Raw genomic sequence first — 27,790 nt, 5'->3', positions numbered from 1 at the left:
GGTAAAATAGAAATTCCCAAAGTCTCCCAAAATCTGAGCATCTTTTTTATAAAGACCCTTTGGTCAAGGCATTTTGTAATGTAGAAAGTCACTCTCTGTGTGACATGGACATAGAACTCTACTTTAAATGGCCTCTCAAAATGCTCTGTAATGCTGATGCGCAAAGTGAAACCGACTGAATTTCTACAGGAAGAAAGGAAAAAAAAATTCCAATAGTTTCTCTGGAGGCAGCAATGCTGGCAGCTTGGTTGCCATTTCCTGACAGACAGTAACACATACCTCATGGCACCCTAAGCATTGTAGCCTGGAAATGGCAGCCATCACGAAAATGGTGGAGAACATTCTGAGAAATTGACCTTAAGTGGATTGGAGGATGAGAAAAAGGAAATTGAGAGAAATTCTCTTAGGAAAATATTTTATTAGAAACTTTAGTTCCACTGTAGGTATGATAAAGTTCTGCCCTTCTATCCAAATCGTTGGTCTCTCCACTGATGCACAGCAAATGCCTCATTGAGGGTTTTAATCACTTCTTTTAAAAGCTTTCCAACAAAATTAGTCACCTAAAAGGGATGTGCTACGATTAAGTTGCTTTGTACATTTTAAAGGTTTTTCATTCTAGTAAGTATTCATAATTCTTGATAAGCACAATGTTTTAATGTGTTTCTTCATTAATACGACCAATCATAAAACGATAGTTAAGTTTCATTATACAGTATGGGTGCTAGAAGGAATATGTGTGCAATATGACAGCTGCAGGTCTAAACTTTATTTTCTTCTTACTACTTTTAGCAACATAAACTTCAGTTTAGAAGCCTCTAAAGCTGTATCTTCCAGTCATTCGTTCATTCGTTCATTGCTATGTGAACAGCCAAAAGCAAAGCAATGCATTCAGGTATCCCACAGAAAGAAAGAAAAAAATCAGTGCCACAAACAAAGATCACTGACAACACAAATTGGTAGCAAATTGAGCAATCCAAGATCCTGCTGCAGTCAAGAGTGGTATGAAAGACAATCATTCATTTGTGCAGAAAGCGTTGAAAAATGCTCCGGCTGCTTTTCCTATTGCCCCCCTCACTCCCCCCAGTGATGATAATCATATACCTAGGCTATACGATAAGGCCTCCTTTCGTGGTTCATGACCATGAGAAAACAACCCTCTCATTGTTGCCTCCCATGCGGAGAGGCTGCAAATGGTATGGCATCCAGGAAACAATGATGTGGGAATCATTTAGTGCAACCTTACCTGGCGACAGGTGCCACTGTGAGACGTTTTAATTGATCTCATTTGTTAACTTATACCTGTAAATTGTGCAGCTTATCATCATGGAACAAGCCATAGAAACTCAAATTTGTCACTGAATAAAGATGGCAAAGGAGATCCCCCGGGTGGACCGGCCATATAGTTTTACTGGCTTCATTTCACAACAGTACATTAGATGGAAAGGAGATACTCAGAAAAATCCAAATTACACGCAGGCCCCTTGTTTCTTTATGTTACATTGACACAAAACAAGGTTCAAAAGGTACTGCCAGGAGGACAGCACATGCTGGTCCTCTCTCCTCCTCTGAGAAGCAGAGAGAGAAAGCCAGTCAGTCGGTCCTGAAGCTGGGAACGGATCTCTGTTACCGAGAGCTAAAGGGAATCTTTAGACTTATCTGAAGCTGTAGAAGACTGCAATATATGTTATCTTCCCGGATGTACCATTAACAAGAGTGTGATGGGGCTGATGGCTGAGAGGGCATTGCAGAGATTCTGTTCTCAGGTTCTTTTGAAAGGACATTATATTTCGTGTAGCTCAGCATTAAAGGAACTCCAGGCACAACATCACCTGTACATTAGCTTAAGTTCTGTACATTATAAGAAAGAGCTGTCCACCTCTTAAAATGGATGAAGCCTCAGGAAAGTTTAATCCTTGGTCACTCACAGAACTGGCTTATTTGGGAGTCACGTAATAGGCTACACACTGGAGTTGGTAGAAAAAAGGTGAACCTAAGAAATTGGTATGTTCACACCAACAACGTTCTTTGTGAGTGTGGAGAGAAACAGGCAACATCACACACCTATGTCAGTGTATTCTATGCCCCCTCCACATGTACTTTGGAAAATTTGATGTCGGCTGTCCCATATACCTTTGATGTTCCCCGTTATTAGGAGAAATTTATCTGGCGTACATGTCTCAGTTTTGAAAGTATATTTTTGCAAACCAATTTGTATGTTATATGTGTTTATAGACAGTTTATAGCCTAATTTTATATTGCATTGTGTGAATTGTATTTTGGTTCTTCTAATATGAATAAAGAAGATTCATTTGGTGTAGGATACATGGTTGTACTGACTACATTCAGGAAGTTGTCGTCCCCAAATGAAACATCTTCCATGGTCTGGTTGACTTCTGAAATGGTTTATCAACTTGTTGATTGGGTGACCCTGAAAAGGAAGTATGAGAGCCCATACTTGAAATGCCTAAGACCCCATCTTTGGTGGCTGTCATCTCTAGGTAGATCTGGGAATGATTTCCCTCTGAAATCCTGGGAATCTGTACAACAACACTGCAATGAACAGACCAACTGTCTGATGTGGTTTAAGGCAAAGCTCCTTGTTCTTAAGGCAGTTGCATGTGCTATTAAATATGAAGCATTCTGAATGTGGTGAAAAAGGCAGCATTACCTGTAAGTTCTAACTGCATGAATATAAATTGTGGGATACTAAGTAATTGGGTTGTTTTCCCAGTAATGCCTATGAAGCAACAGTTGGTTGAGTATAATCATTGTTTTCCTCTCTTTTCCTGAGATGGAGGATTTGCATTAAGAGCCTACCATTCTCTCTTTCTTCAAGACAGAGAATGGTTGATGTTTTCCCCCTTGGATACTCTATGCTCAAAATGTATCAGGGGTTGAAATTTTGCTGGATCCTCCTCCTAAAAATCTGACTGCAGCTTTCTGGCACTCCGCTTCTGACTGCACAGTTCCATTCTTGAGATGCGTGTGCAATTACCCAGTTTGTTATTTTATCCTAATTTCCTTATAAATCACATCACTGTATTTTCTCATATCCATCATCTGCGTATCTGCCCGGAAGACAAAATGGATCCAGTTATTAATCAAGGCCAATGGCACCCGCTCTGGTATAGGGGCACCATGTTTCAACTGTCAGGTGGCATCTATCCCACTCCCTCTTTGTCAGCAGTAAAGAAAATGAAATCGGACTAATATGAATTTCACTTCTGCCCTGATTAAAGGCCTGCGTTTTCCCTAGGCACTGCCTGACCAGGTCTTGACTTGTGAGATATTCAATGTTCTTGTAATGTCATTCGGACAGAGTGCGCTTGTCTCCTTAGGTCATTGTTCTTCAGATTCACTTGTTTTACATGGAATATAGGCTAGAAAATCTAGACTTCCTTTGGGGTGTTAATTAAGAGGAGCATCCAAAATTAATCAGCAAATTCACTAGGGCGAAGGGGAGCTGTCTGAAGGCCTTGGTATAAAAATGTGCTTCTAGTACAGAGAAATGAGCCTTCGGCTATTGACAAGGAGAAAACAACTGCACAGACGGCAATGTGACATAAACATTCATATACGTATACAATTTTACATTCATTTTTCTTGTCAGCTTGTCAGCTTTAATTATAAAGGTTGATTCGCTATTTGGCAGATCTGAAAATTGTAGATGCCTGGCTATTTGAATATGATCATATGGTCAACGTCTTCAAAAGAGAATGACACAGGAATGCACCAGAGCAAGAATGCCGAAAAACGTAAACGAAATGGATGGAGCCCTGGACACACCACAATGGAGTAGAATTTCACATGGCCTCATGAAATGTGGCCAAAGAAACTGGCTGGAAATCTCCATACATTTGATATATGCATTTGAAAAGCAAACAATAAATGGAGAACTTGGGAATTCTTTTCCATAGATGTTCTTCATCATTTGGTTCCTTTATTAATCCATTCTAATATTATTAGTGCTTGCTGTTGTGAGTTTCCATAGGCCTTTGGGCTAGTAATGACCTTTATGGAGGAACAACAGTGCTCTCTGTTTTACCAGGCAAAGAAATGACTGCAAAACAGGACTGAAGCTCAGTCATTCAGTTTCTCCTGTGTATGTTTCCTAACATTACCAAGTTTGAAAAGTGTTGCTTATTCCTAATTTGAAAGTTCCCATAAAAGATAAGTAAGGATTTGAGACTAGTTTTGGGAAGCACATAACCTTCCTATTACAACAGCACTGCTTGTGGCTGGCTCATTTCCCATCTCAATTCAAAGTGCTGGTTTTGACCTATAAAGCCCCAAACCGCTTGAGTCCATACTATCTGAAAGATTGCCTCTCCATATATGAGCCTTTCTCTTATTCCAAGGGCTAAGGCCCAGGAGAGACTTTTCTCTCAGTCTTGCCAACCTCACTGGTGCGTTTGGTGAGGCCGCAAGAGAGGGCCTTCTCTGGCACTGCTCCCAAACCATGGAACTCCCTCCCATGGGAGACCAGGTTGGTTCCTTCCTTGCTGTCTTTCCTCTGCAAGCAAAGACCTTCAGGCAGGCCTTTTCTTCAGTAACTGGCTGTCTATGAGGTTGTGTGTGTTTTTTTTTTTAAAAAAGCAGTATCAGTAACTGACTGTCTATGAGGTTGTTTTTTTTAAAGTATTTTCATTTTCTAATTATTTTTAAAAAGTTTAAGCTGCTATTAATATGATTCAGTTTAATTGCTTTTAAATATTGTAATAATTTATTGTGCTTTTACCTGTTAATATTGCCCATTTGGATATTGTAATCCACTTTGGGTCCTTTTTGGGAGGTGGGGGTAAATAATAAAATGACTGAATGAAAGGTCATGATACTTTTACCTGCCATATTTTCTACTTTGTAGAATCTTTTTTTGGGGGGGGAGGGAAGGTTGAAGCCTTTTTCTGCTTCATTTCTGGGTCTTGGTAAGGTTGGGAGGAAGAAGGAGCTAGGAAAGGGAACACCTGCAGCACGTTCCAAACCTGCATCATGTTTTTTCCTCAGAACTCTGTCTGCGTAACTAATCTTTACTTGCCATAAGTAAAAGGAAACTCCATCATAAGGAAAAAGTTTTATTAGGCTTAGTGGTCAGTTCAGTAGGAAACCCAAAGAGCCCCCGGTATCCCCAATGGGTTTGGAGGGCCTTGTCCCAGACAGATGGGTAGCTGTCAATTTGCAATAAATTTTAAATAGGAAAGAAATTGCTTATTAGATAATATCCTTGATGTTTCGAGGGAAAAAGCCAAACTAAAACTTGTGTGTGCATCAAAAACCATTGTAATTTCAATTAATTTCTTTTTAAACAGGTTTGCTATGGCAAAGATAGCAGTCATTGCTTGTTTCTGAAAAGCCAAGATGTCTCATACCTTAAAGCTCCAGGAAATCTCTTTTTATAATATTCCAAATTATATTAAGAAGATTTTGCTCAGTATTGATTTGTGTTTAGTCTCATTAATGGAAAGATGATTCCAGTCCATCAACCGATAGCAAATTGTATCTCAAAATAATCAGTTCTTTCTTCTTTTCATGTTTTCCGATCAACTTTTACAAAGAAGCGTTTTTGGAAATCCAAAGAAGAGCCCAATTTTGTTGCGGTAACATTCTCTTTCAGTAATAAAGGAAATGCATTTACTCACTGGGGTACCTTGATTTCTTTCTCAAAACTTTATCTTGTTCATTGGTGAACACACATTCAGGAAATTCCCTGAATACTCAACTGCAAGTGAAAATTTTGAGAGCAATTCAGGCATAATTAATCTTTAATTAATTCGTAGTAAATTAAAATTTTAGTAACTCAAGGCATTTCCCCATCTATTTTCTTTAACTTTCTGGAGAACTTCACAGGAGTTTTGCTATGGTTCCCCAAGTTTTTTCAGATGTTATAATTTCTACAAAGGAAAGAAGGGAGGAAAGAAGGAAAGAAAAAAGGAGCATCTCCTGCACTCTACAGACACGGACTTGTAAACACCCTGAAAACAAGCAGACATCTAAAAGATTTATTACATACAGTTCAGTTTTTTTCCCCAGAACCTATGGTTAGGATGTGACTAGGATTAAAAATTCAGAGCTGCCTTTTCAAAGAAAATTGTAAAGGGCCTTTTTAGGCTCTGGAAACACTATGGTGAGACTTGAGGCCCAAAAAGGCATGCAGTAAATTTCGCAGATTGATTTGAGTGAATGAGATAAATTTGTTATGGAGTGGGAAAATTGAAAAGTAGCTTTAGAATCCTTAGTTAACACAGGCAAGCATAAGAATACTGGGACTTGTAGCTTTAAAAAGCAATCTGCCCCAAGTCTGGTCTTGAGCTCAGTGAGGATGGGAGAACAGAAACAAAAGCCCCATTGTGCAAGCAAAACCTGACCCGCCCAACCCTCGTTTCATGTCATTCCGCCTATAATGATAAGCAGGGCCAGTTTTAGCAAAAGACTGTAATGGAAGCTTGAACCTGCAGGTAAGAATTGGTACACTCAGGAAGTTTAGTAACAACTATTAAGTCTATGTTCCTATTGCGATTGCCTCCAGCAGTGGCTTTCTTCTATCATGCAGCTGTTTTCTAAAACTAGTACAGCATGCCCTTATGATAATACTGTTTTTGCATTTCTTCCTAAGTGCTTGAAGGGCTTCACATACAGAAACACAGTAGCGTTGACAACAAGCCCCAAAGGTAGGCCATTGTGGCAACCTCCAAATTACAGATGTGGGCTGAAGCTAAAAGCAGCTTGCTTAAGACCACCCACTGCATTTCTGACTGAAGGGCTCTCCAACTCCTTAACTTGTCCCCTTAATCACTGTGTTACACAAGCTCTGGTTTCTGTTTCCTGTTCTGGTTTCCTGTATTTACATTCCCCAGTTGGAGGGTAAAGGTAATTTGTGATTTTACATATAGCAGTAAGAAATTTCATTGACCTCAGTGAAGCTCTGTACAGTAACACTTTCTGATTCCTTGAGCCTTTCTGCAATGTCACAAGAACTACTTCTCCTTTAGACTCATGGAAAGAATATCAGACCATGCCTGGTGAAATGTTTACCGTATTGTATCAGAAGCCCGATATCTTGGATAGAAAAACTTCATATCTGGGTTTCGTCTGATGAATATTACATCGATTTATTTATTTCATTGGGAGGCTGTCTACTTTTGTGCCAGTTAAACTTTGAACATACTAATACCAAATACATTATGAAGTGTTAGTGGGAAAAGTGCCCCCTCCATTTAGCTTCATAATGTAATCATAAGCAGATTGCAATCCACAAAATGGTATACAGTACTAAATGAGTTAATTTGTAAGATCTTTGTTGTTTTTCCTGATGGAAAATGATTTATTAGGAATATTTCCTTCTATAGCCCTAAATCTTATTGCCAGTCTCAAAAATAGTAGACCCCCCTGAATCAGCTATTAAATAGTGAGCCAATAGTTTAACACATTCTATTGATTCAATGGCTCTTCTGTGTTAGGGACTACCAACTTGGTTCTGGACATAGTATTTATTTATATTGTAAATATTTTAGTGTATATTTATACTAGGTACATAAACATTTAAGTATTTAAGTGGCTAGACATAAATATATATTTTCATATTGCCTTCCTGTAAAAATAACTTAGAGGGGGTGCAATGAATTAAAACAATTAAAACAAGCACAGGAACATTGAAATTCAAATTTGAATAAAAACGCCCATGAATCTACTTAACTGATCTTAGGCTTTGGATGTTGTAAAGAGGCACTGGGATAGGAAAACGGATGTAGCAGTTACTTATTACATTTTTAGTACGACAGCCTTCAAAAAAAAAAAAACTTGGGAGAGGAAAATGTACACACTTCCTTTTGTAGCCATGCACATCACTCTCATACTTGAATGGTACAGACAAATACAAGAAATAGCTGTCTAAGGAATGGTGTGTCCACAGCCATCATATTCTCTATTTACTTGCTGAGCAACATTTTCCAACATTCTACGTTCAAACATCTTGCTAATAAAAATGATCTCCTTCTGATGTCATACAGCAGCCTCAGTAAACCTTTTGGATTACTAATGACCATCCTTGCCGGGAGTAACGGTGACTGTGGTCCTATTAGAGATGTGAAGAATACTCATCACATTCCTCATTCTCAACAATTCTGGATTTCACAATTGCACAAAATATCTGAGTGAGGGATCTGGCAGGGCCACAAGGTTTCTCACCTTCAAAGAAGAGACATTCTGCAAGTCTCTTGGTACAGAGGAAGCACAGAAAGACTGGATGGTTTTTAAGAAAGACACAGACAACTTATCTAAGGTTGAAAACTGGCACGGGTCCATGAAACGAATCAGTGGTCATCCCAGTTTTCCTTGTTGTGGCATTGCTGTGTTTTGAGGGGGAGGGAGGTCTTCACAAAGGTAAGGAATACTTCTAAAGGACAATGACATATCCAGCAGTTCACATAGGTGAGAAGAATGGCATGATTCCTTGTCAAGGACAAAAAAAAAAACACCGCAGGATTCACTTCCCAAAATTCAAGACATTAGAAGATTCACATATCCTCACATATACATGGGATATACAAATTTATCTCTATTAAATTCAGTGGTACATAAAAGAGTTTAGAATTATATAGTAGCTCTCATTAGTGAAATGACCTGGGAATCCAAGATCCACTTAGTCTTACATATTATATATTTATTTATTTAAAATATTTTTATCCCGCCTTTCTCCTTAAAAGGACCTGAGGTGACTCACATAATTAAAAAACAGTATTTAAAAACTGTGTTTTACACATAACTATGTAAAACACAGGAACACAAACACAGACAGACAGACAGACAGACAGACACCACTTTTGTTTTTACAGCTGGTCCCACATTACTTTAAAAGTAGTTTGCTATGCAGAATCCACCTTTTAAAAATTTTTAATTTTGGAAAATGCCCTTCAAACAAACACATTTGGAGTGAAAGAACAAATTCTTTGGAACAAAAACTCTGAAACAATTTTTTTTTTAAAGAATCTGATTTGAGAAAGACATTGCAGTAATTTTTATAACCTTGGGACAAACACAGATGTGTGTTCTTTTCTTTTTCTTGATTTGAAAAGCTTGCAGGAGCCAGTGTGGAATCTGAGCAGCACTGCGGCACAATTCCAGTGAGGGAGAACCAACCTTCTGGAGGCCCAGAGGAGGCTGCTGGTCCTTATATGGAACAGGTTTTCTAAGTCAGGGTGCTCATTTTCAGCCTTGTTGATGTGACTGTCAGTGATTTGTAAGTCTGCTCTGCATTGAACTGAGAACTTCATATCAATGGATAACTCAGGTGAATAATTGCCAGCTTTTCTGAACATGTACGGTAGTTTAATGTGAAGGACATGATACATTTTGTACAGCTGTTGGGTTTGTGTGACCCTTGCAGTACAGCAACTTGATTTTATTTGCTCTGTGGGTTTGGAAAATAATCATATACAAAAACCTATTCTGGGGTTTTTGTATCTATTTTTTAAAAAAACACCAGTTAAAATTCTCCGTGCCTAGTCAGTCAATGACAAGACACCATCACAACATGATTTGGGGATCTCTCCCCATGGGCAGGACACCTTCTTCTGAAAGTACATGTTAACAGAGGTCTGCTATTCGAGCGACGACTGTCTGGCGTCGTTTTCATATGAAACCATGTATCAACAGACCTATATTTTATGTGCACTGCGTAATCGCAACAATTGGAGAACAATCAGTAGATTTCTTCTTTGAGGCAGAAATCTTAAGATGGAATCTCTACGTGTTGGTGTAAGGAGGAGGTCTTTGAAATTTCACATAAATTTATAGTTTTATGAAGAACCTGAAAAATCATATTCAAATAGCTGAAGCTCACTGAATTGTACACCTGAGCATTGAGGCTGTTTATGTACTGTATACTTTTGTGAATACATCTATGGATACGAACACTTCATGTTTAATTTATTCACATTTAATTTTGAATGGAAAATGTTTGGTATTGGTGGAAACAAATACAAACATCTATAAACATGTATAAAAATTATAGTTACTGCTTGAAAAAAGCAACCTCTAACTTTCTGGAACAGCGGTAATATCTGATAATTTCTGCTTTATTGGCATGTCACTTTTATTTATGATACATATCTGTTCAGAATGAAAGATAGACAATATTTTTGAAAGTAATTTTTGAAAGAAAATATGGTTGGTTTACAGTCTTTTGTGCAAGGTGGTACTCCACAGATTCCATTCTTAATATGGAGACCTTTAAAACAGGGGTTCCTAGTCTGTGGTCCATGAACTCATAGGAGGCTGAAACCTGGACTTTGGGGGGGGGGAGTGGGAATGGAAAACAGAACCAAAAATGATTCCCCCTGCTAAAATTTTTTAAAGAAAAATAGATAACAAACCACTGCTTTACATCTTCATTTAAAAAAAACACCCTATGTCAATAGTTCCAATTAAACAGTGTCTCTAGAGAATTGATTCTTTGGAAAGGGGAACAATAATTCTTAAAATATAAATTGCACAAATCACTGAAAGCAACTTTTTAAACAAAAATGCTGTTACTCTTTTTTTATGCTAATCCTTCACCTATGAAATGTGAGGATAACAAGTTTGTATTCATACAAAGGTGTTAATTAATGAAAGACAAACCTTTGCCAATTATTGACACATTCTTCTGTAATCCTGTTAGGTGGGACATTCTAATGAAGTCATAGTTTATTACTAATGATCTGGCTTAATTTTTTTCCACTCCAAAAAAAAAAAAAAAGACTTTGAGGGGGGCATTGAAATAATTTATTTACTGGAGTGTATTTTTTTATCACAGCAGGTATGAGAGCTGCATTTTGACTGCCACATTGTCTCTGAGAAGAAGGGGTCTGACCCCAAGAGCAGGGATCGAGAACGGGCTGTTTCACACTTCAGTACACACTGCTGTGATACAGCACTTTGGTCACATTATCCTTTGCACCACAAAGCTGTCCACTAATTATCTTTGAATAAGAACTTGATTGAACCTTAATTTTCAGTAATAGGCTCTGATAGTTGGCAATGAAAGACAAAGGAGGAATTCTTTTGTCTTCTCTAAACAATAACCATCTACTGGGGAAGGATGGCAGAACTCATTAGGCACCAAGCACTAAAATATGGCCACATTTTTTTCTCTTTTTCTCCCATTAAATGGACTGTCTTACTGTTTGAAGAGAGGTAAATATTGCAGATAACTGTGTAATTATTCTCTCTCTTTCTCCCTCTCCCTCCCTCCTTCTCTCTCTCTCTCTCTCTCTCTCCTACAAGCTTCCTTGTTCCCAGATCATAAATTTGGCCCTTTTCACTCCAGCAAACAAGGTTTTGCCAGTGTTACATTCACTGCAACAAAATCATCCTGCAACATAAAGAACTTTGCAAGTTGCATACGTATGACCTAACTTTACTGCAATGTTTCTTTGGTACAATCTGCAGGCAAATAGGAAAATATTAAAGAAGCAGACGGTTGCTTATAAGGGCTCCACCGACCATAATACCAGTAATGCATGACATTAATGTTGCAGCGTACAGTACATCTCAAGAAAAAAAAATCTTTTACACATAAGTGAAGTTGGGCACAATTTGTCTGAAGGCATTGGTGCTCCTGGGGTTTTGTTTTGTCTCCAGCCTTCTGAACACATCTTCTCTGAAGCAAAGAAGGTTTCATGTCAGTCTCCCACGCTGAGTCTCAGTACTCTGGTGTGTGCATTTTGATATTCTATGACAAAGGTTGAATGTTTGTCTTGGGCTTAACGAGTTCAGTGCCTATTCTCCTCAATCTATAAAGAAGGATGTACGATAAATATTTGTATGTATTTAAATAAAATAATTACATTCTGAACTCTAATTGAAAGGCAGTATTTTACACATTTTTTGGTCCTCCTACAGACTAATAGGTTACATGTTGCTCATGCAGTGATTTTGTTATGTCAAATGATTGGCTATTTAGAGCTCTTTAACTGTTTAAGAATTAATTGTTGTGCTTTCACACAACCATAAACCTAAATGTCAGAGAATCATGGTTATCTTTCATGAGCTGAGCATTCGGGCGCACAGCCCAGTCTCTCCCGCTTGGCGACTGTCCTCAATTGGAACAGTTGACTGTACCAGGGATCCAGTTCTTACCTTCAAATCGGGCTCCTAGTTTACTCTGTCCTTTACAAGGCAGAATTGCGAAGCCAGGGATGTTTTTACTTTATGATTCGTGGCTTGTTTGACTGCAACAAGCCATAGGTCCCACAGTTCAAACCTCAGACTAAGGTTTCAGCTGCTGGCCAACTTAGCCTATTGCACTGGCAGGAGTAGCCAAGTGGCAGTGGTCATGATTCTAAATGGTAAGCCAGAATCCGGCTGATCAGGCAATCATGAAACAAATGTATTTCATGTTGTTATATCTGCTTCATGATTTCATCTTGCTCAGCTTAATTGCAGAGGTAAATGTGAGAGCTTCCATTTCAATGCAGGATTATGCTTTCTATGTACAGGGTCACATATTCACTCTCTTGCACCTCTGTTCCTGAAGCCTTTAGAAGCCATTGCTAGCCAGGAGAGATCATATGGATATAAATAGTCCAGTACTCTATAATATATGAGACAGTTTCATACTTCCTATAAATGATGCCACAGATTTGGAGAGTGTATTCACGTTGATCACATATTCTCCGTTTTTGTTTTTGTTTTTTGTTGTTGCTTAAAAGCAGCTGAGGAAAGATTAAAATGATGAAATGCATGGAATCAGATGACAAGGAAGCAACAATGCAGCAGAACAGAGGGAATGCCTGCAGTTCAAGTCCAACTTAAAATGAATAGATCTAAACACCTCAAAGAAATGAGATTTTCATCTGGCACCCAAAGGCGAACAGAGGTGAGTGTCTTTGGAGTGGGAGTTGTGAAGAAAATGAGAAGACCCTGTTTCTAGTCCTCATCCACTTTACATTTCTGATCCAAACTATTGGACAAATTCATATAATTAAAGAGTCATCCTCAGTTTGCTGTAAATAAGTGAGTTTCTCTTGCCTTCTTATTAATCTTGTGAGAAATAAAGTAACTTCTGAGTAGTCAAAACTGCATATATGTATGCATGTGTGTGTGTGTTTGTGTGTGTGTGTATAGTTGAAAGAGAAACTGTGATTGGCCTGTATATATCTCATTGCAAAAGAAACTGTGATTGGCCCTTTCTTTCATGTATCTTTTAGAAACAACCAACCAAATAACCTGGTTTTCTTAAAATAAAAAACATAAGCAGCCCCAACTTCCCTTCTCTAAAGTTATAGTATTTCATTAATCCTTTCTAAAAGCACTTTCTAGAACACAGAAGAAATGGTGCATTTCAAAACTCATGGGGCATGATCCAACCAAATAAGATCCAGTCATCTTATTTCCAATTGTGTCAATGAAAGAGTTATGTACATAAAGTGCTGAAATTGGGATGGCTTGTCGACAATATTTTCTGCATCCCTCGGTATCCTTTAAAATAATATAATCCACAATTTATTGTCTACAAGGACCTGGATTTTTTAAAAAATGTATTTAAAAAAATCAACTTTGATAAAGCAGTGCCAGAAAGGCTCCCAAAGGACATGACTTACAAGAGGAAGCAACCATTTTGTTACAACTTGTCCATTTTCTACAAAATAGATTATTCCAAGTGCTTATTTTTGTCTGTTGCTGCTGGAGTTAAGAGAAAAATGGTTTGCCCACCATCAACCACTCAGGCACCTAAGCATTTCCTGTTTTGCCCTTTCTCTAACCGATTCAAAATGTTTTCAAAATAAAGGCAATTAAAATATTGTTTTAAAAAGCAATCCTTGCCAAGGATGGATTCTTGTCTTATTGGTTTATCTCTTGTAGAATAAAAAAATAGAAAAAATTAGTAATCTCATCACCAACCATCAGTGAAAATTCTGCTAAAGTTCAAGAGCTTGTACATTAAGGTGGTGTTAATAGCTTAGGTTTCACAAACGAATCAGCAATTTACTAAGTGAATGTTTTGGTTTGGAAGATTTGTGGCATCTTAATCACATTCGTTCAAAACTCTTACCTTGTTTCTGCTTGCTTCAAAGATAAGTTACTATTCCTCCAGCCCTCCTATGAAAGATATTTAAGAACTGCCTATGGACATTCCCAACAGTCAGAATTAAAGCAAAGAAATATGAACACAATTCTGTAGGGAAAATATATTATTATTAAGTTTACTGACATGTATATATTTCTGAAAGAAGGTTGCTTGAATATTAAACTCAAAGTTCCTCAAAAAGGTCCATCCTATTTGTTTGCTTGCTTATGGTTTCAAATACATATTGGTTCAAAATATAATGGCATTAACAATGATCTTATAATGCAGAATACTCATTCTAATAGGTTTTGCATTACCAGGGTGGATTCATGTATTAACTGGGCAAGAATAATACCACAAGAGAAAGTACAGTATATTTAAATAGCCACACTGTGATGAATCCTATTCTGTCCTTCTGTTCAGTTACTACCATCTTGCACTAATACAGTTCACATTTTCAAGCATTTAGAGATGTAAATATATTAAACAATACATCTGTTTGTGCAAAGCCTTTCTTATGAGCAGCTTTTAATCAGTTTCATGCTGAGTGAAAGAAAATTGCAAAACTATGCATTAAAAGAAGATTTAGCCAAAGTTATTTTTGCAGTATCAACTGCATTCTAATTCATTGCTCCTTTCTTTTTTGCTTTCAGTGATAATATACGTAATCTTCTGGCAACATTCATGAGGAAAGTTTGATGTGGATTTACACTAGTGGAGCTACATTACAATGGGTAGATTTAAGGTATTATAAAATGAGTTTTTGGATTTGTTACAGAGGTATGAAACCCCTAAGACATAGGCAGATAGGTTTTCCAATGTATGGCAACTGCTCTGATTATGAAACAAAACTGTGCTAAGTCAAAGCACCTGATTACAATTCGCTAGTGCTATGTAGCTGTGATAGCCCGGCTTATATTTAATACCCCAGAAACAATATCATTTATTTTTCTGTCTCTTCTTATCCCTTAGTTACTGGGTATGCGGGCTTTCAAACCTTAAGCAAAACGGATGAAATACAAATTATAGAAAACATCAAAGTATAGACAAAGCACATTATGCTTCCCAATCCTTTCTAAGATAACGGATGGTACTATATGAGTGCATGCAAAATACACACATACAGAGAAGGGGGGGGGGAGTAAGAACGCTCGGTCAAATTCTGATCACTGAAACAGTTCAATGATTATAATTAGAACCCTTGTAGAACCCACACTACATTTATATGTTAGATAAAATACATATTAAATGCATATCTGATTTTTTTCAGGTTTAATAAAACATTTGACATAAGATATCAGGCTACTCAGATGTTAACTTGTTATCAAAGATGGTGTAATAAATACAAGGATATTTTAAATTAAAAGTAAAAGGGATGCTGGGTCTATGGTTTCACAACATTTCATACCAGTGTTGGGAGAAAATATATTTCATATTCTTGTCAAATAAGCTGTATGAAACATATTAAACAGTCAGGATCAAAGTACCATCATATATCTCAGATAAACAACATGTACTGGATAGGAAAAACAGAAGTTGTTAAGACTTTACACTTAGAAATGTGAAAACATTAGTTAATTTATCACTGAGTTAAAGCTATGGTTGCTTACTATGGCCTCTAGTTCCCAAGGACTGCTATCTTATTAACGAGACTTTAATTCTAGTACTGACAGGCCAAAGTGTTGCACTCTAATGAACTGTCTTCTTGCAGAAAATCGGGTGGCAACGTATGATGTTAGTTACAATAATGATAATCTTTAGTATTTTTAGCTTGTCAGAACCTGCATAGGCAACAACAATGAGTCTTTTACTAAAACTCTACCTCATCAAAGTAACTTAATTAGCAATTCAACTCCTTATTTTTGTTTTGGATTCCCCTCTGGCTACTAATTAAAGCTTAATCGAAACTGCTGAACTGAGGTTGTAAAGAATTCATTAATATTAAAATTAGCCCCAACAATTTTTTGGGGCTGGTGCAATTTGTATTTGTTACTGTCAAGGGTTTAAAACTCAGTCAAATGGCTTTGGAAAGCAGTATGAGGAATCTGTTGTATATTCATTTTAGGAGTTGAACAAATATGATGAATGCCAATGGTTGAAAGAAACACATTTCATGTTTCTGAGCCAGACTCCCCTTACATCACTGGTGTCACTGTTTAATAAAAATAGACATAATAACAATTTTTTTTTTCGGAAGTCTTCCACATTTTCTTTATCCTCCTCAATGCTTTCATACTTTGACTAAAAATGAATAAAAGGTTTCTGGGGAAATTAAAAAAAAAAAGAAACCCAGTGATTTATTTTATATATTGTCTTGACAAGAATAATATGTTTGAAAAATGACCAGATTTAGCACTTCGCTTTGATTTTTCCACTTTTCTTAACATCAAAGATTATTCCAACTGCAATAATAGTCATTCTGAAACCTTGCCTTAGCAGTGTTTTTTTTGCTAAGCACAGAGCTTGGTGATAACATATCTCATCAGAATCTTTTTCTAAAAAAGTAATATAGTGCTTTCCAAATTAAAAGGCATGCCAGTATGTACTGTTATATAAATACATTCTTTTCTGAAATCATATTGATTCTGTTTAATGAGTTTCAATTGTATTTTTAATTAAATTGCTTTTGTTCACAATAAGAAATTATTTTATATTTGAGCCCAGTATCCTCCAGAAGAGAAGCAGTTGTACAGCTGTGTGGTGTGTGTGTGTTTTAGTAAATTTCATGAGAATGTAAATAAGGAAAGTAACCTTTTTATAGAAGATTAAAATGATTTTCATAATTTGAGTTCACTTCATTTTAACTTTTAGATTTGATTATTTTTTACCACAACATGTATATTTATTTTACCCTACAGGAAATATTTTCAAGTATGTTTGTAGAAAATAAACTTGTTAAGACTAAAATATACAGCAAGCGGTACCATTTATCATATTTTACTAAATATAAAGATTAACATATATTTGATGCTAAACTTTACAAAAATATACACAAAAATTACATATGCATCTAGGCTTCATTTAAATAACACTTATGACAAAACAATCATGCACACATTTTAAAATCAACATATGTCCATTTTTTACTCATTGACTAAATCAAGAATGGCACACAAGGCGCACAATTTAAAATCTTGGTGACAATTTCCGTGAAGTTATTCAAATACAATTTGACTTCTGACAAGAGGATGTAATTTATAAAACAGAACATGCCTATCAGTGGAACCCAAATTTGCATAATGAGGATACTTTCATTTCTGCAAGCACAGTTTTTGACATCCCAACTTGGAGCCCTGGAAGACTCAAGTGGAAAAATGTCAATACACATAAGTTGAAAAATGATGAATAAAAGACCCATAACATTTATCTGATCTGAGCAAACAAAACAAAACAAAACAAAAATCTTTTTTTAAAAAAACAACAACATAAAAAATAGTTATTTTCCCAAAGTACAATAAAAGGCTTCTTAAACCTCTGAAAGGTTGGCATTGCATTGCCTTTAGCAGCAATCATCCTTGCAAAGGAAGGGAAGCTGTTTGAGGTTCTCAATATTTGACAAACTCAGTGTTGCGACATTAATGTTATGCATTTTTAATCAGTGTTTTGATTTAATTCTTTTTTGCACATCCTACGAATACACAGCATGGGAACAATAGCCGGGGAAAAAATGCCTCACCAAATTCCCCCTCTCCCCACCTCTTCCCCGTTTTGTTAACTCGGCCATCTGTGTGAACCCAGAAGTTATAATTGTATGTGATAGGTAAGAGCAAATAGCTGGTCCACCCTCCTTCTACAGCTCACACCTGTCTTTTCATGTGAGGTAAAGTTCTATTCTGAAACTTATTTCAACTCACTCCCAAACAGATTATTCCCATTATTTCCACTCCCTGTCTTCTTTAATAAAAAGCACAATATCAGATAATGATCAACAATATTTCCCTTTGTGGATTTTACTGAAAGTTTTAAAAGACAGTGTCATCCTTGTGGGAACAAAAAAGATGTAGAAAAAATGATGCTGAAAGTATTATGCTTTTCAAACATCTTTTTCAAAGAACAATTTAAATAACAACATCATGGAAACATTTACTTTCCCTGCACACAATATTTTGTTTTATAAAACACAAAACAAAACTCAAGAAAACAAAACTGGTTTTGAAACATTGCGTCTGTTAGACAGTGTCTTTTAAAAGCCATTTTTTCCTCTTCCAGAAATGGTATTTTAAAACTTATCTGTAAATTTTAAAACAACAATAAAAGAACTGTTCATTTGATATACTTGTTACACTGAAGGCTAGCAGATAAGTAAAAATCTCCTTTTCATACTATATGTATCTGCAGTGTAAGACCTTGAGACAGACTAAATTAAATATATGCATGAAGATGTCTATTGTGACTGAATCCCTTTGGATCTGATATTGTGGGCATACCCAGTGTAGTGCCTGGGACTCATCCATTTTAGCATAATCTCCACAGACCACCGAATTTTTTTTTAAATTTTGGCTTCCTAAATTCCTCAGGTTGGGGCATTCTGGGAATTGTAGTTAAGAAAAAATTACCCTCCCCAACAGTCTTGACTTTGGTATGCCTCTTCCTTTTCATGGCAGCATTGAAAATATTACTCATACCTAGTGGGATGATGAAGCCTGATGGGAAATGGAGGGCTTCTAAATATTGAGTGTAGATACCACCTGTGCAGCACTTCTGTCCATCGAACGCAGATCCTGGATCCACCTCACTGTATTATGGCACATAAAATAAAAAGCAGAAATGTAATAGTGGAGCAAAGCAAGCAAACAAATGACTCCTTCAAGCACCCTCTCAGCCCCCACCCCACCCCCACCAATTTGCTTCCACCCTGGTTCTGGACATATTTCCCCAGATATAGGTCCCACTGAGTTCAGTGTCATTTGCTCACAATTGGATTGGTTTCAGTCTGCAGCCTTGCTTTATTAAAATGGCTTGGAAATTATCTGTATGGTTGCCTCTCTTTGTATACAAAAGAAGCATAGGTAGATCAACAGTTTTGGTCTTTTTATTGCCTCCATGGTGTGCTTTCCTTGGTAAACTGCTTCATCTTTCGATGAAGCTGCTAACTTTTTGAGGAAATCAAGACAGATGTAAACTAGTCTTAGTAGTGGATGGTTACTGCTCTATTTTTCTTTTCTTTTCCCCTCTAGTAAAATATTGTCTTGACTGTCCCACCCTTTGCTGTTTTGTTGTATAAATTGTAAATACTATCTTAAGTGTAACACTGAAGTTTGTAATGCAGTATGTGACCTTGAAAGTAACGCAGCACACTTCCAAAATAATGTGTTGTTGTTTTCAAATGTCACACATGTTCAACAACAATTAGTTGCATAAAAAAATAAATGAAATATTTAACTACCTCAATCTGTATTCACACACTGATAAATATGAAATCCTTTCCAGCCAAAAATGACCGCAAGAGCTATTCATTTCAGTCACATGGTTTTCAATTTTTTGCTATGGAAATCGATCCCTCCCAGGTACATCTTTTATTAGCTTGCTCGTTTCTGCAAAATCCAGATATTTTAACAGCCATTTCCATGTATCTGGGGATTGAAACTGTTTCCAGCCCCTTGTCCCAATTATTCGGGGAAGCTCTTCTTCCATTTGAAATCACTACTCTTATTATTTTAAGTGTATTTCGTTGCTAAATAAAATCAAAACTGCCCCACTGTTTACAAAGAAGAAGCAGTGAACGCTATACTTTTAAAATGTCACTGGTTGTAATCCTATCCATATTTACCTGGCAATTAAATTGAACTCAATGAGGCTTCCCTCCCAGTAGACATGCACAAGGTTCAATGTACTCTTAGTCTTTCCTGATTATTTTGTTTGAAAAACTGAGTAATTTGGCATAGACTTTGCCAGCGATATTTGTCCCAGTGCTATTTGCATCCTGGTCTTGTTTTAATATCCTTGCACTGTGTAACAATGATTATGAAACATTGCCTCCTGTGGTAACACAGCCTGAGTTTGCTTTTGTCTAATCCCTCCAATTTAGTTTGGCCTGTTTTTGTAATAGAATAATGTTCCAGAATTTGGGGTGTGTGAAAGATAACATTTTAAAATGAAGATTTGTTGTCGTCCTTTTTTTCTCCTCATGTGGTATGCCTTACAAATTATTATACATCCCCTATAAAACATGCTGTGATTTTCTAGCTTTGCAAGTAGCTATCCTGAAAATCAGAGCTTGGACGTAACTCATGACAGAGTATGCAGTGAGTAACACATTACAGTATACAGTAAGTACAGAGTTACTTGCCACATTCTTTTTTTCAATAATTAAGATTTAAGTCAGTTATGTAACAGCTACATTGTAGCTTCACTCTCTGGTTTTACTTATTTTTATAGTTATGGGGGTGGTGTGGCCTCACCATACAGACATGTTCTACATCGTAGGCCAGCATCATGTGACGTTTTTAAATTTTAATTAGAAGTAATTTTGGATCCCTTTGAACAAAAAGAAAATAATTAGTTTTTTAAATGTAACTGAAATGGTCTGCAGCCCACATAGACTTGAACCAAATAAAACAACTCTGTCGTTTGGAGCTGTATCTGTAAAGAAGTACGTCTTAAAAGTAATTTTTGAAACTCTCAAGTAGCAAAACCAGGTCTAACCCACCTCTTTATCAAAAAGATGCCTAATAAAAACAAAGAAAGCAAACAACAAAACTTTCTGGGTTATATATCTGGCACTATTAAAAATAACCCCCCTCAAAAAAAAACAACAGAAAAATGTTTTAAACTTGTAAATTACTGTAAACAGATTGAAAAGAAATGTAGCAGCAGCCATGGATATACACAAGAATTTGTCTCAGAGTAGGGGAAAAGCTGCATAGTAGTATGTTAGCAAAATACACACACAAAGCACATGCGCTTCTAACCATTGGCTAGAAAAGTATTTTACTTGGCATAGTCTGATTGCACTACTAACTGCACAACTAATAGCAGAACTGACTGTGCAATTGGCCAAGCTTCTAACCACACAAATAACCTGCAACTGTGTCTGCAGAACTGCTTCCTTTATAAGATTTCTGCTTTGGTGCAAATTTTGCAAGGGTTTGCACAACTTTGCATTATCCAGGTGTATCTAGTCAACAGGATTTCTACCACACTGAAATTAGTTGCTTAGCCTAGCAGATTGTACTACAGTAGGCTCATTGAATTGGTGGTGATAAGGTGAGGTAACTCCTCCATTGGTTCAAATAAGCCTACTCTTGTTATGATTGATTATACTAAAGAAAGTCACTACTAAAGTGGGTTCATTTGAATGAATGGAACTAGAGTGCGACTACACTGGATTTGATTTTCAGCCTGTATTACATTTGAATCACAGTTAGTGCTCACACAGGGGCTGTGGATTGATTTGGGAATTCACTATTTATACTGGGATGCAACACAAGTCTAATACCAGTTTATAGCCCCCTTCCTTTCTCCCTTCCTTCCTTCCTTCCTTCCTTCCTCTGCTCTCACCTCTGCTGATCCTTTTATGGTTTTCTGTGATGCCACTTTCTCATTTAAAGCTTCAGACTACTACATTTCTAAAAAATATATTCTATATAGACAACATGGCAAGGTACTTAATAGCACAGGACATCAAAGTTTGCACAGTTATTGTGCAAAATACATCATGATTCACATGTCAAAATGATTGCATAACAGGGATCACTACCCTTCCTGTCCTTTACTCTTTTCCCTTACCTTCACGTGCTGCAATGACCTCATCTCTGGTTGCATATGGTTTTAAACTATTGGCATGATAAACTGTTCAATTCTACGCACATCAACAGAGCAGTGAGCTTTATCATGTCAAGTTTTATGCCTACAAAGCACAGGTGAATTTGATGCAACAGGTTACCAGGCTGCAAAGCACATCTATGCAACAACCTGCCTGCTGACAAAGTCCAGTTCAGCTCCATGAAACAACTTTCCTGCTAGCAAGCACAGCTCCGTTCTGTGCATATCATTTAAAAGTCTTAAAAAATCCTTTTTTCCCTCTAACGGTTAGTGAGTGAAAACAAGAAATGTGGGGATGAGCTAGAAGTCTACCTGTGCCTCTCTGCCTGAAGGTTCTCCATTCCTGACACAAGGATAAATTACCGAGGGTACCAAGCTGCCCAATGACAACACCTGAAAACTCTTCCAAAAAAAAGTGGGGAACTGTTGCTAAAGCTCTTCAAATGTCATATGGGGCATGAAAATGAAATAAAAATAAAATAAAATTTGAACATTTGAGCTTTCCACTGAGATTTAGGCTTTATTAATGGTTCCATGATTTTACTCTATCCGATGCCTTAGTTTACTAGAAAAACAATATCGGATGTGTTCATGATTTCATGCTAGAATTGTTACTTATGGTAGAACAGAACTGTGACAAGTGTGCTACTTTCCAATAAAGTGTTATTTAATTGCAGGATGCTTGATACTGGGGAATTAAGAACGCTTTAAGAGTAGGTCTTTCTCCAATTACTGAAATAGTGATTAGGTAGAAAAGCACAAGTCTGGTGGCAAGTACGTGAACAAATTTATGGTGGTATGAGGATTTTTTTTTGTAGACTCCACAAATGCTAATGCCATAATAAATTTGCTTGTATCTGCAGTGCTGCAAGACTCTTGTGGTGATGGTTGTAACAGACTAACACTGCTGCCTCCCCAGAGAATGACATTCAGAAAAGTACTTGAGCATTAGATTCATGTTTACAAAAAATGTGTGTGCCAGAAATAATTTGTTTCTGCATTCTATGTTATCTCTAAATAACAGTGCAATGCTTTAAAAACACCTCCCCTTGAACCTTCTAAGTGCTATGATATATTGAATAGCCTGTTGTATTCTGATTCCATGCCGTTTTGTGATGACACACGAGTGCTCCCACCTGCCTGGAGGCTAGCTAGCCAGGCTACTGCAGTGACCTGGCTACTCTGATCCACTTTGGCTGGAGGATTCCTGTTGTTGTAATCAAAAAACCTTAACTTTCCCAAGGTCTCTGCATAAATTGAATTTCTCCTCTGTATACATGGACCAGTTTTTGCTGGTGGAATGTAAGTAAAGCTCTTATAGGTAAATCTGGCTGCAATGAATGCCACATGTAGTCTAATCTATATTTGCATATATTTACCACCTATCAGAGACTGTTGAATGACTCTCATCAACCACCCATGTTATCTTTAGCATTTTTACTGCCCAGGCAACCACCCATTCATACCTTTGAGTATAAATGTCTGCCTATTTTGATGATACTTCATGGACTGCAGCCCACAGAGACTTGTGCCAAATAAAACCAGGCTGTCTTTAAAGTCTTTATTGCTTGTGCCCTAGAAAGGTAGTACTCGGTATATACACAATGACTTTTTAAAAAATCTTAGTTTTTCTTCTTTAAATGTGGAGAATACAATTATAGCTGTACTTTTAATAGGAAAATACGCAATACATGTTCAGATGTGAATTGTGTAGATAAATACACACTGTAGTATTTTCTGCTGACAATACTTTACAACAAATCTTTCACTGAGTGCTGATAAAGAAGAGATTTTTTTTCTCTCCACTGCCCTTGGTCAATTCATCTGCAATTTTTACAAGGAAGAATTATATTACCGACATCGGGGGTGGGTGGGTGAAGAAATCTCCACTGGTTCCATTGATTTGTTAATCATTAAAAAAGTTGTCAAGGATCGTTAATTATTCAATAACTGATAATTAATTTGGGGCAAATTATTTAAAGCTCTTGGGTCTCTCTTTCTCTCTCATGCCCTTGACTCAAAGATGGAATGAAACGCTTCCGAAAAGAACACTCTATGTGTCACTTAATATTCCCTTTCATTTTGTATCAGAGGATGTTTTAAACAACCTTGCTAAATGTCTGAAACTCCTATGAAAAACCTGTAATTAAGAGACAACTGACATACTAAGTAAAGATAAATCTTGCTGCCTGCTATTGTTTTAACCTTTTATCTTAATTGACAATTAACTGTATGCAAAGTGAAAACACATTCTTTGAAAATTCAGCCCACTTGTAATTGAAGGTTTCCCACAGATTTTCTCAGGGCAAACAAGCATTCCCACATTTATAAAGTTAAACAATGACCGTACCATTAGGGTGCAATTCTATACTCACGTACCAGAAGCAAGTACTCCAAACTGAGTGGATATAGGCACTTTCTGGCGATGGACACTGGGCGTGGCTACATTGGAGAGCTGAACTGGAATGATTTGGCTTGGGTTCGATTTGATTTGAAGCTTGCGTTATGTTTTTAATCGCAGTCAGTGGTCGCACGGGGGCCGTAGAACGTTTTGGGAGTTCACTGTTTGCACTGGATGCCATGCAACTCGCATTCTAGCCCACAACCTCCCCTTCTTGCCTGCCAATCCTTTTCTGGCAATCAAAACTGCACAAGGGACCCCCTCCGTGATCTTATTAAAATGCATGTGCGTGTACACGTACAACATCCTATGCCATCCCCTTCCTCTTCCCTTTCTTTCTCTGCATCTCAACTTCTACGGAAGGTTCAGCCCCAGTCCCCCTTCTCCCTTCTTGGCTCTTGCAGAGAGAAAACAGACGTGGCTTTGAGATGCACGGACACACACTATTGGGATTCCCTCCCTCACCTCTCACCTCGGATCTCTGTCTAGAATGGAAGCACCTTTTCTCTGATAAAAGAGAGAAGTCCCTGGGAAAAAAAACTGTTTCGAATTTAGCATTTCACATCCCTCTCTCTCCCCCCCCCCGACTTCCTTCTGCCAATTCACTCCTGTGCTTAATGAACCCTGCTCTGTTGCCTTTCACATGCATCCCCTCAGTCAGAAACACTCATGCACACACTATCTACTCATAACACAGGTGTGTGCAAGCAAGCAAGAGGTCAGTCAGGTGATTTCCTGCAGGCCCTCCCCATGCAAACAGGTGGCACAGGTACTGCTGTGGTGGTTTCTTTCCTTTCTCCCTACTCCCCTCCCCGTTCATACACATACCACTCTTCCCTCGTTCTTTGCTTGCCCAGCTCTCTCACTCCTTTTCTTTTTTTTCTTTTTTCCTTGCTGGTGGGTTTTCTTCCACTCTTCCTCCCTCTTCCTCCTCTACAGACACTAACCCCACCCCTGTCCTCACAGGAAAAAAACAACAACACACCTTCCAAATCCTTCTGGCAACAAAAAAGATGAAGGCTCAAGGCAGGAGAGGAAAAAAGCCACTTTGAAAGCCAAATGCCCTAGATGGTTTCGATTCAGCCTTTGCATCACCTAGGTTGTGGAAAAATACTTCAAATTCATCTGTTTTATAAGTGGGGCAAATCCCAAGGTATTTGATGATGTAGTTGGGCTTACTGGAGCCTGGAAGTATCTGTTAGATTTAACACAGCAATCTAAAAAATCACCTTTGTGTTAAACCGGTGGAATGGGTTGCCAAGAAACTAGAATTTTGAAAGTACCATGCTGCTGGTACCACCTCTGCTTCTAATACATTGCTTTCAGTTGTCTTGTCCTCCTCTTTAATAAGAAAGTGATCATGTTAATATTAATACATTAAATGCCAGCATTATTTCTAGGCTGTGGTAGATATGCATGGGATTGCTTAAATGCCAATGGGTTGGTTCCGTATTTAGACCTGGATCCAATTTCTAATATTAAATAGAGCTGGCCAATTGAAGCAATGGGATTTATATTATACTGTCGACTTACCACTTGATTCAGTGACTCAAATCTACTACACGGATTTTAGTCCCCTTATTGGGAGAAAGGTGCCCTATAAATAAGAGAATTAAAAAAAAAAACTAGGCCTTGATCATTTTTACAAGAGACCTGTTGAAATCAATGTATGTAAGTGCACGATCCTGTAAATCCAATGAATTTCAATAGTCTTCTGCTAAAATAATAAAATAACATTGCAATGATAATATTTTCAGACCGTTAGCGGCTTTATCTGCTATCTTTCGTAGAATGACTACATAGTGTATTTCACACAGTAGAAGAACAGGCTTACTTACACAAGCTGAGTTAGCCAGCACAGAGCACTAAGCTCAAGAACTTTGCCTCCTGTTCTTTCCTTTTCCTCTTTGAGGCATCAGAGAGGAGAAATAAACCAGAAATGAGTTGGGCTGTAGCGGATTCCTGGTTTGCCATCATGCAGAAGATAGGAGCTGCAGTTTAAAACAAAGACTAGCCCTCCAGATTAGCATTCATGTGGCCCTCCCAATTTTGCTCATTTTTCTGCAACATCCATGATTCCTCACCATTAGCTATGCTGGATATGGTTGATGGGGGTGTAGGCAAAAAAACCAAAACAAACACAAAACCCTCTGGAAAAATGACAGTTGCCCCCTCTAGTCAGTCAATAAAGAACCAATAAAGAACCAACAATGTCAAAGCAATTAATTATTTTTTGCCTCATTGGCAAAACTTTTTAAAATTCTGCTTTTATTTTATTTCTTTGCTTATGTACATTTGTTAGTACTGTGTCCTTATTTACATAGGCTGGAATTAGAGATGGGGACGAATATAAAACCAGACCAGTTTTTCTGACGAAAATAGCCAGTTTGTCATATAGTAATTGGTCTGTATTTGTAAAATTTTAAACCAGGACGAATATGGCTTGACAAATATTTCCTCGGTTTTATTCGTTGATCTGTTCATATACGTCTATATTCATTACCCCTTTTGGGGGCCTCTCTGAGCTTGCTGGTGCCAATTCAAAGCTCTGGCAAATCTGGACAGAGATCCTGGATTGGCATGTTCGACAGCCAATAGCACTGCTGAAAGGTGTATCTACTTTTACAGAAACTTCACCTAAGCTTTTCCCATCTGGCCATTCCTCACTTCTGTTCACGCTCACCGGAGTGAAAACAGTTGCTGCTCGTTGGCTTGCTGGTACTCTTGTGGATTCGCTTTTGTGGCAGCAAAGCAAAGACTTATATTTTTCTTTTTCATCATCATTTACCAATCATCATCAACTTTACTGGGAATTTGGGGAGGGATTTGAGGTAGTTTAGGCTACTTCTTCAGAAGGGCTTAATTTCATTTCAAATTCAAATCAATCAAACCTAATTTTTTCCTGGAGGCTTGTGTGTGTGTGTGTGTGTGTGTGTGTGTGTGTGTGTGTGTGTGTGTGTCTGTGTGTGTCTGTGTGTGTGTGTGTGTCTGTGTCTGTGTCTGTGTGTGTGTGTGTGTGTGTGTGGTCCGGGGGGGACTGTCATTGTTTGACTGTGGAATCTCTTTTCCTTTATATTCAGTTTTCAAAAGTTCATTTTAGGGAGGCTTGTGTCTCTCAGGGAATTGGGTGGGTGGCTGGATCCATCATTCCTTTTCCCTCCCAAAACATGTGTGTGTGTGTGTGTGTGTGTGTGTCTGTGTCTGTGTCTGTATGTCTGTCTGTCTAAGACTTAGCTGGCAGGGCTTTAATTTTTGGACTTTTTTTGGCTTCTCTGCCACAGTGAGTTGGGGGGGGGGATTTTCCTAATTACATTATACTGGGGGGGGGGGGGTTGTTTAGGCACGCAGGTCATATTTTAATAAAATAATTATACCACCATAATTCTAAAAATAAAATTTATACACACTCTCTGATCCTCGATTAGTTTCCTTCCTCAAGCTCCATTGCTTTATTTGTTTAGTTGGTTTGTTAGGCAGGCAGTAGAGAATGACGGGATTTCTTCAGGGCAATCCAAGGGGAAGAAGGCTGTGAAGCTACACAGGCTAGGTAGCAGCACCATCATCATGACCACCACGTGCAC

At 37.6% G+C, this 27,790-nt stretch overlaps 1 long non-coding RNA gene across 1 annotated transcript; it reads right to left on the bottom strand.

The window, feature by feature from the left end:
• On the bottom strand, positions 1-27,124 carry LOC144588110 (uncharacterized). The gene is made up of 2 exons (XR_013543459.1): positions 18,670-27,124; positions 1-10,281 (listed from the first exon to the last, which is right to left on the bottom strand). It is a non-coding gene; the product is annotated as an uncharacterized LOC144588110 (long non-coding RNA).
• Positions 27,125-27,790: the final 666 nt, after the last annotated feature.

Source organism: Pogona vitticeps, chromosome 3 (assembly GCF_051106095.1).
Source record: "Pogona vitticeps strain Pit_001003342236 chromosome 3, PviZW2.1, whole genome shotgun sequence".
Lineage (NCBI taxonomy): Eukaryota > Metazoa > Chordata > Lepidosauria > Squamata > Agamidae > Pogona > Pogona vitticeps.
The sequence above is the reverse complement of the archived record's forward strand: the minus strand, read 5'-3'. Positions and strand labels throughout refer to the sequence as shown.